Here is a 10556-nt window from a genome sequence, read left to right as displayed (position 1 = left end):
TTAAGAGAATTAGTTGTGCCTTTCCCATCACCAATTGGTTTTGGGAAACTAGGTTGCGCTAACGATCCTACAGACAGTCAAGGAGAGGAACAAGGAAAACATACGAGAAAAAATGCCAGATTTAAAGGTCATTATCGAATTACTGTGAAATGATTGATAATAACCAAGGCATGGCTGTCAATCCAATCCAAGCTAGAGTCAGGATCCGAATTAGCATTTCTCCCTAGATGCAAAACAAAATTTAGACGTTATCAATAAGGTCCACCAACACTTGTATTACATCTGCTAGCATCCAAGTGAACTCGAGTCCAAATTGTGTCCACTTTATGGCATTCTAGGAATCATCTTTTACATTGAAAGGCTCATAAACAACAAGGCGAGCAATTTAGTTACTTGATTTAAGTCCATAACCTCAGCTTCCAAAGAGCCTTTTACACTACTAGAACAATTAAGGCCATCTTAAGTAACTCGTTATGGTCCATAATAATGACTCCAATATTTGTGGACCCAGACTCCCAATCTTAGAAGATAGCATAACCATTAAAGTTCAACTTGATTGCCTCATGTGTATGCATGTGTGTGTGGGGTAGCTCATGCATCAAATGGCTACATAAGAAGCCCAACAACCTCTGCAATTCTGATGTCAAGATCCCCTAGAATGACTTTTCGTAAGATTCACATCGTATCATAGTTTCTAAAACAATACCTCTTAAGCCTTCACCTTTTACCTTTAAATATTCTTCTACTGTGTTCTTTCCAAATTGTCCATGCAGCTGCCAATAAGCCTTTAGTTCAATGTTCAAGGCTTTGCTCTTCAACCTAGACGCCGGAGGTTCAATCCCAACTTACCTACCAAAGAAGAGTCTGGCGTGATAAAACGGAAGTCGAATAACGATAGAGTGACATTCTGCATCTTTGAGGCTATGTGATGTAGGACATTACCTAATTTAGGGAGACTCCTACACTCCTAATGGGATAAAGGCTTTAGGAAAGATTTAGGGATAAAACGGAAGACTCAAATACGTAAAGAACTAACCTAGGGCTGATTTGGCTCTAATTTTATTACGGGGCAGCAGCAATAACGAGACGTTAAATGCTTTCAATAATTACAAAAATCACAATTAACAAGAAATAAACCTTATACAAATTAATCAATAGGTGAAAGATCCTGTGGATTGTTAATGGCAAAATTAGTCCTAAACTAGGTTTTACACATGCAACCAATTAAAAGAACTAAAAACTAATACAAATACCGGTGAATTAGATGTAAACAAGCATGAAAATAGTAATAATCAATGAAGAACAACAGAAAAACTATCAACAACAGTAAGGATTCAAAACAATCTAGATTTATGCTAAAAGAGTATTTCAGTAATTTTACAGATCTAGGATTTTTGGGATAATACTGTTGTCCATATTATAGTTATAATCTAGAAACGTAAAAGGAAGTAAATCTAGGATTTAGGGAGGGGTTTTGATCGTAGGTTTAGGCTAGGGATCTCAAAAACTAGTTTTTGGGCTTGAAAAGGGTGAAAATCTCAACTACGCTCAAATGGGGTTTAAGGTAAGGGATCTTGAGCGTTTAGCTGAGGTTTAATCATAAAATCAATCCCTCAAAATCTCAGATTGAGATCTTGAAGAACAAACACGATATATGGATTTTGGTTTTTCCAACTTTAGGGTTCAAAACACAAAAGAAACTGAAAAGATTGATATACTAACCTTGTTGTGCAGATTTGATAGAGAAAGACAGCAGATAAGAAGAGAGAAGATGAGAAGGATGATTCCAAACCACCAAGAAGAAGAGAGAAGAAAACCCAAATTGCTGGCTTCAAGCAAAACGTCAATTCTATTCAATATTCAAAAGTCCCTTACATTGCTTTCATAAGATGTATTTATAAGAAAAGAGACCCTAGAAGATAACTTAAGACCTAAGCAACTAATCTCAACCATTCATCTAATCCACAGTAAACTAAATAAAGTTAAAAACTTACCTAAAATAGTAATCCCGTAATAGACCTATACCACTTCCTAAAAACACCCATAACTTGCTCAAATCACATCCAAATCATGTTATCTTGGGCTCATTGGATAGGTAATTGATAAGCCTTTCAAATATACCAAAACATGCAAAACAGATGAGATTTGATTCCTAAAAAGTAGGCAACAAATAAAATGATGAAAATAGAAGATAATAATAAAAAAAGGGACGCCCATGTCTGTGGCTCATCCTAGAGTCTCCACCATCAGTCTCGTCCACGCCTGCACTTGTAAACCTTGAATTTTTTTCGCATTGTTGATGTCCCCATAACTATGGGAATGAAAATGTCGAAGGCACGTAGTTAAGGATTCTCTACGGATGATGGATCATTGTTTTGAAAATCTTACGATTACTATTCGATTTTACAATTCAAATCAAATCTTATGCATAGCGATTTGAATCCCATGATTGAATCTTAATTTGTATGGATCTTACGATTTCGATTGAATCTTACGATTCGATCGTATTTACCCAAACAAAGTTTTGTATAAAAAAATAGGACTTTCTTTCAAAAAACCTCATTTTCTTTCTACATTACAAGAAGCCTTTCAAAATCCATCTCATTAAGAAGACAGAGGAGTAAAAGTTCAAATGAATCGAATTAATCAAGCACAGTGCATGTGCTTGAGGACATTAATTAAATCGAGGTGGGAGATGACTATAATGAGGACAACACCAACAACTCCAATCTTTTATGATTGATATTTGTCATTTGATGTTTGAGACTTCGAGAATTGATATTATCTTGTGTCTTTTTTTAATTTTTAAGATTATTATCCAATACGCATGGGTTTGGATGAGAAATAGATCATTAGCATGCATCAAGTTTGTTAGCAAACAATTCGTATTACGATATTGAATGGCTAATTATGGTAGGTTCTATAATGAGGCCCTACCAAGATTCCAACCACCCCAATCCTCATTATATCTTTTAGTGATACTCTACATCCACAACCTACCGACCTCCCCTCCAAACCTCCATTGTGAGTCCACAAGGAGCAGTTAATTGCTCTCAGGCTTCTTATCTCGATCTCACCCCTCCGTTTTTTCAGTTTCTAAACAGCAACCCACTACACCAAATGGAACTTTCTACATTCATTCATTATCACTCCATAAGAAGTCATTCGAAAAGAACTTTCTATACTCATTCATTACCACTCCATAAGAAGCCATTCGAAAAGACATTAAGGGCGCGTTTGGCAGCCCTTCTAAGGCTTCTTTCTATTTTCTGCTCAAAATCCCGCAAAGAGTTCAAAGAAGATTATTTGGTAACAATTCAAATAATTTTAGAAATGAGTTATTTATGTCTCAAACTCCCCTTATTTGGAGCACTATTTGTCGCTTAAGAGAATATCAAAAATAAGTTTATCGGGAACCTAGCTTCTTTCTCTATGCATGGACCCCGTGGAGACTCGTTTCTCTCCCGGCCTCCCTCAACTCCATCGAGGTTCTTCCCTCCTTATAGGTAACCTCCAACAAGAGCTCCACAGGCAGCAATGGTGTTCGTCGAGGGCTCAATTCTGAAGTAACTGCTACAGATCTAGGGCAGATCCTCTCCTAAGATGGATTTAACCGGCTTGTGGATGTTCTTGGTAGCCAAAGGGAAGGATTTGGCGGTTCTGAGGGTGGTGATTTATTAGGCAATTGCATTTGTACCCTTTGATGCCATTTTCAGACGGGATTTTCTGGTGTGGAAGGAACTTCGTGGAGGTTTTGGATATGACGATTAAGGAGAGGTGCGGTGAAGGAGAAGAGATGCTTGGTATAAGAGGGAGTGGGAGGGTGTGAGAAGCAAGAGACATTAGGTCCCTCTTTTTTTATTCACAACCGAACATCATTCTGCTAGAAAAAATGAAATATTGATTCTTTAGTGTGACTTTACCGAACATGATTCTAGTGCCAAAAGCACTAAAAAATGCATTCCGATTCTTGATACTAAAATGAAAATTAAGAAAATAGTTGCCGAACGCAAACTAAGTCCCTTAATGATGCTGATTGAAATATGGAAAAGACACATACAATAAACTAATAAATTGGGAAGAAAAGATTAAAATTAATGCAAATCCCCCTCCCCGCAATACAAAGAGACATCATACCTCTTTCGCATGACGATAGCTTTGTCTCAAACCTCTTTGTCTCAAACCTCTCCACAAGGCCCCAAAGCGCTTTACAAGGTTCGCCAATACTCTACCTTCTTGTTCAGGTTCTTCCTGCCTCGCATTACTCTCATATGCTCTTCCACCGCTATTACTCCTTGTTCGTATGAATATGTGTTCACCACACTTATGGTCATCAAATTCCCTATCTGATAGCTCTAGAGGCCCTACCAAGATTCCAACCACCCCAATCCTCAGTGATGCTCTAGATCCACAAGCTACCATCCTCCCCTCCAAAGCCCCATTGTGAGTCCACACGAAGCAATTAATTACTATCTCAATCTCACCCCTCCTGTTTTTTCAGTTTCTAAACAGCATCCCACCACAGCAAATGGACCTTTCTACACTCATTCATTATCACTCCATAAGAAGTCATTCGAAAAAAAACTTTCTATACTCATTAATTATCACTACATATGAAGTCTTCCGAAAAGAAATGAAGTCACTTAATAATGTTGATTGGACAATGGAAAAGACACAAAGAATAAACTAACACATTGGAAAGAAAAAAAATAGTTAAGTTAATGCAATCACCCCCCCAACAAAAACACCCACGCACAGACACCATACCTCTTTCAGGCCACAAAGCAATTTGCAAGGTTTGCCAGTATAAATTGTAAAGCACAAATAAGTGCAAATAATCTTTTTTATGTTGTAAACTATCATGTCCGCAGTCTCAACCACCATTGGATTCTCCACCTCACCACAATCACCATAGGTTTAAGAAAATTTATCTATTGTCCCATTATAGCTTCATAGCATCTGAACAACAATCTTTAGGTACAATGATTGCTCTATTGCTGAACAACAACAAAGAAAAAAAAAATCATTTGCACATAGTAGATGGATAATTAAGGAGGAGAAGCTCCATAGTCAATGATTCGTAAATTCCATGACAACCATACTTCCCACAAAGCGTTCATGAGGTTGAGTTGCCAATGAGTCAAACCATACTTCCCACAAGGCCTCTAGAGTGCCAATTCAAAAGAGGACTCTGATCGAATTTGCCCACTTTCTCCAACCCCATGCAATAGAAAAATACATCAGTTTTCACTATGGGACCATATCTTGCTCAAGAAACTAAAATTCATGATCGGCCCTCCTAAAGATCTGTGCAATATATGTGGAACTTTTATGATGATCAAAATGATTGGCCAATATCCGAGGAGTCAAACTTAAGCTGATCAGATCATATTAGTTATCCAATCAACTATCAATTTATAATTAAAAAAATTGTTGAATACGAATGTGATAAATTTGCCCTCTCTTTACTAGGGACACCCACTTTTGGCCAGTTTCGGCACATTTACCATCATCAAAAAACTATAGATGCAATACTCTAACAGCTAGGATCATCTACCAAATGCAATTTCACCCACATGGTGGTTAAAAAGATCATGGTCTACATCATCATACACGTCATGTGCAAGGTTTTAAATTTTGGTTTCTGTTTTGGTTGCTATGGAAAGGGAAAGGCTTTCGTTTTGGATAGAAATTTCAGTGGAAATCCTGTAAAATCACGGAAACGTATGTAAACATATGCAAATGATTTATCTAAGATAATAGTGGAGGGTGATTCGCTTAATGTTATTGGGTGGCTGAAATGTAGTAATTCATACCCTTGGAGATTTGCTCGCTGGCTTGATGAGATTAGGGGTCGCATTGGGAGGTCAGAGGTAACTTTTCATCAAGTTAAAAGATCCACTAACCGCTAATATTGAAACGGATAGACTTGCCAGGGATGGAGTTGCAAGGCAGGCACTAGAGCTTTTTCATTTCCTTCCTCCTTGAGAGCTTTTGTTTTTTGGATTTCCTTGTTTTTTTCTTTTTATTGTATCTCTCTTGGGCCGGACTTACTTGGTCGTCCTTGTATATTCCCTCCTTTTTCTCATATATATAATTTACTTTACCATTCCAAAAAAAAAAACATATGCAGATGATACAATTTTAGGATAAAACTTCATGAAATGCTAGAGCCCCTAGACTAGGGTTCCAAACCTCGTCAGTCTGATCCTCTCACCTCATACCAAGGCAGGCAGGCTATAGACTGTGAGGTGGAGAAGTAAAGTAAGTAGGCAGCGGCCTTTGAATCCGATCAAGATCCCATCGTTTGTCGACAAAGTACAAATACATACTTAGAAACCATCATCTAAGAAGGACATCCATCCATAATGGTTTAATGAGCACCTAATGACATGTGTTGTCGTGCATGTCTAATAATTCACTAGATACAACATTTAACATTTAATTAACATAAATATTTATGCATAATACATTTACCACATTACACATGAAAATCATATAAACATAATCCTGTAACACATGCTTGCCATTGAAAAAATAATAATAATCTTGTAACACATATTAAAATATTATATGACATGCACTTACAAGTTTGGTTTCGGTATCGTTCAATTGGGGGTTGAAACGGAAACCTTTCGTCCGTTTCATGTCAGTTTCAGAGGAAATCCCAAACATGATATGACACTTCTATCATAAGGGAGGGAGGAAGCATTAGAAAATAGGGGTCCCTATTTTCTAATGCTTCCTCCCTCCCTTATGATAGACGTAGGAATGAACAACCGAGATAGGAGAACAATAAATAAAGAAGCAGAGAAAAATTTAAATAAAGGAAATGGATCGAAACAACCAAAAAATGGGTAAGAAATAATAACACTTAAACAATGAAACCAAAATAGCAACACAAATGCCACCAACTTCCTTTTCAGTATTTTCATTTATTTTCTGGATAGTTTTTTCTTGGAAAGGGATCAAGATCCCACTAATTTAGGGTCAAATTTTCCTTCACAATACTTTTGCAGAACGTGCAGACCAATACAAGCATGGTGAACATCTAGGAAGCACGGGTACTCTCCCGGGGCTCCCGCACCCGACACGTATGGGGTGCGGGTACGTCCGGGTACGTACCCCATTTTTTATTTTTTTTTAAAAGTAGTTTTGGTGGTTGGGTGCGTGTCGGGTGCGCACCACGCGTACCCGACACATCCTGCTTCTTCCTGCTGCTTCTCTTTCCTCTCCTGTACTTCTCTCTACTTTCCTGTACTCGGTATTTACATGTAAACCATTTCCATTTACTTAAGATTTACATGTAAATAACGGAATACCTCCCTTTTGGATTTATTAAAAATAGTTTCAACACCCAAATCTAAAAGGAAAAAAAGTCAACTCTCCAGTTCTAGTACAAAATTCAAAGAAAAAGGGTCGGGTCAAAATTTTAACTTTCTTAACTTCCAAACGGTGGGGTATTTTTCAAATTTTAAAAATTCATAAAATCTAGTTTGTCCAAACATTATTAAATCCCAAAAGTCCGGTAAAAAAAATCTCATAATTTGGTCTCTAAAAATTATTCATCTTGTCAGGCACTGGTCAACACACTGGTGACAGACTTTTTTTTCTAATGAATGATGTATTGATGCCTCGTGTTATGAAATATGGAACTTAATCACTTATGAAATGAAGAGTAATATTAGAATTTTCCATTTTGGTGATGTTATTGTTATTTGATTGCTCTACAAAAAAAAAATTTTAATTTTTTAAAATATATAATAAAATATTAAAATATATTATTATATTCGGCGTACCAGAACGTACCCGCACCCAGTTTTTTTGGCAAATCACGTACCCACGTACCCGTGTCGTGTCGTACCCGCACCCCGTACCCCTACCCGTGCTTCATAGGTGAACATACTATATCCATAACGTGGTTTTAAATTTCGGCCGAAACGAAATTCGGCCGAAATATTTCGGTTTCGGTGGAAAACGAAACGAAATTCACAGTGAGTCGGAAAAGTACCAAACTTCGCCGAAACGTTTCGGAAATTTCGGAAATTTCAGTGAAACGTTTCGGAAATTTCGGTGAAGTACAAAATTTCACCCCAAATTTCGGAAATTTCGGTGAAACGTTTCGGAAATTGGTGAAATTTCGATGAAATTTTTACAAGATTTCGTCCGAAATTTCGTACCGAAACCGAGATTTAAAACCTTGATCCATAATATGCATCAGGAATTTGGCGGAATTTTTAAATATAATGTGCACATATTTAGACTAGATTCCAAGACTGACGAAAAGAAAATTCAGCAATCCTTATATCAGAATATAAATACATGTGGTGTCAAAAAATAACAAAAAAAAAAAGTGCTAAGTAACAACTGTGATAGCAAAAAGAATGCAATTAAGTTGACGAAGACATGAAAACAATCAAAGCGCATATATGCAAGTAACCCTTTTTAAAATCTGCATTCAGAGCTTCTTCTTCTTTTTCGGAATGATATTCAGAGCTCTTTTTTATATTCAAAATTCCCTTAAACCCATGAACTATCAAACAGATACTATATGTCAATCGGTAAGAGAAGCATAATTAAACAAGTTGCGAATTAGGATTACCTCCAACTCTGCCATTCAAATAACCTAGAGAAAAGATTAATCACTAGCCATGAGAAACCCATCAGAGCATTTCTCCCTACATGAACATGACGCTTGATTGCAAGGGATCCCTTAAAATTTTGGAGGCCTTGTGTTGTGTTGTACTTCACAATTCATAGCAAAATCTTCAAAACCATTGCCTTCTCTTTGCTATATGGCGGCAACATGATTCATCTGCTGCAAGCTGCAGCTGCTTCTTCTCGAGTATGCGCCAAGACAAAGGCCAAGATTCAACAGATATCTTACCCTAGAAACCCAATTCTTAAATATGAAATGAGACATCAACATAGGCAAATTATGTTCTGAAAGTCTCCAAAAACGGGGTTTTTTGTTAGCCAAGCAAAATTAAGTGGAGTCCAGAACACGCAAGCTCAATGATTGCGATTAACAATCCACTGCAATCTCCAGCACAGCTTCCAGCACAAATAAGATAGAATTTAAAAACAAATGGCAAAAAATAAAATTGTTGAGTAGCAAGTATGATTCACAAAATTGTATACCATGTCAAGTTCTGAATGTAACCCATTCTTCCGACCCAATCTCTAACCCAACAACTCCATCTTGCCATGGTATACGCTTAAAATTTCAGGAACTCTCTCCTGATTCTTGATTACAAATTTCTCCAAGAATTTGTTCTCACTCGCTGTCAACGCGGGAGAAAGACACAAATCCTTCTTAATCAGACCCTTTGACATCAGAACTTGCAAAACCGAACATCTTGGAACAACCCTCTTCTCCAAACTATAGGAAAGAATATTAGGATTTCTGGATATGCCTGAGGGCTTACAATTCATTTTGTTAACAAAGAAATCCATCCCTCTCCTAATCTTCTGCTCTGATAATGCCATATACATTGGATACATTTTGAAAGCTGAAAAAATCTCAGCTTCAGACCAACCTAAGCTCCTATAAACCTCCAATTTTCTTTCCCAGTTCAATTTGCTCATCCCTGACATTACACGAACCGCATTGATAAAATTTGCTTTAACCGGATTGAAACCCATCTCCTTAACCAGAGCAACAATTTCGCTAAACCGACTATTATTTAATAACATCATTCTCGGTTGGCTTGAGATCAGTTTCGAAATCATGGAATTGGGAACACTGTGATTTTGAAAGAGTGCAACTTTAGGTGCCATTACATTTTCTAGATTATATAGAAGAATATGTGTTGAGCGTCTTATACAAACGATGACGTTCTCATCTGTATGAAGAAGACTTTTGAGAAAACTCACGGATGGGATAATTTGGTTATTTAAGTTCCTTTTTAACAGCTTTGGGTCCGAAGTGAAGAGCTTTGCAAGGTCGAGGCTCGAACAGCCCAAACTATAGAAAAACTCAAATTTGGGCTTTAGGGTTTTGTCCGGATTGGTTAAGAGTAGTTTGGGCACCTGGTAATGAGATGTGTAACGTGGGATTTGGTGAATCCATGGTTTTGGAAGAATGTGAGTGCTGAGTCTGCTTTATTTGTGGTTTTTAAGGATTTTTGTGGCAGCTGAAAGAGCTGCTGCTTCGGACAGCCCACATGAGTTAATGAGGTATGATACTGTAAAAGATTGTTGAATAGTGGTGTTTGAGATGTGGGAGATGGATTTCAGACATGGGTTTTCAAGAAAATAGTGATGTGTTCTTGTATCTTTAGTACTGACATTGAATTTTTCTGCAGAGATAAAGAAACATTGGCAATAAAATAAGAAAGGGTAGTAGTAGAGATAAAACTTACAGTTTGGAGAATGTAGAAAGACAAGAACTGATATGGGTTATTGGTCTTTTATTCAATTCAATGCCTCTTTCCATTGGTTCAATGATGGAGATGGAGAGAATGAGAGATGCGAATGTAAAACCTAATGCAGTAATGCCTGTGTAGTTGTGAGTCTTGTGACTTGTGAGAGATGGAAAAGAAAAACCCTGTTAT

At 37.2% G+C, this 10556-nt stretch overlaps 1 long non-coding RNA gene across 2 annotated transcripts; it reads right to left on the bottom strand.

Annotated features, from left to right (window-relative positions):
- Nucleotides 1-4916: 4916 nt before the first annotated feature.
- LOC143888355 (uncharacterized) lies at nucleotides 4917-10556 on the bottom strand. Of its 2 annotated transcripts, none has more exons than XR_013254536.1 (2): nucleotides 8603-10556; nucleotides 4917-5212 (listed from the first exon to the last, which is right to left on the bottom strand). It is a non-coding gene; the product is annotated as an uncharacterized LOC143888355 (long non-coding RNA). The 2 variants fall into 2 exon arrangements; XR_013254535.1 differs by having other exon boundaries at nucleotides 4917-5208.

The sequence above is a fragment of the Tasmannia lanceolata genome, unplaced genomic scaffold (genome assembly GCF_043159265.1).
Source record: "Tasmannia lanceolata isolate RefF3 unplaced genomic scaffold, GAP_Taslan_0.1 ptg000012l, whole genome shotgun sequence".
NCBI classification, from domain to species: domain Eukaryota; kingdom Viridiplantae; phylum Streptophyta; class Magnoliopsida; order Canellales; family Winteraceae; genus Tasmannia; species Tasmannia lanceolata.
The sequence above is the reverse complement of the archived record's forward strand: the minus strand, read 5'-3'. Positions and strand labels throughout refer to the sequence as shown.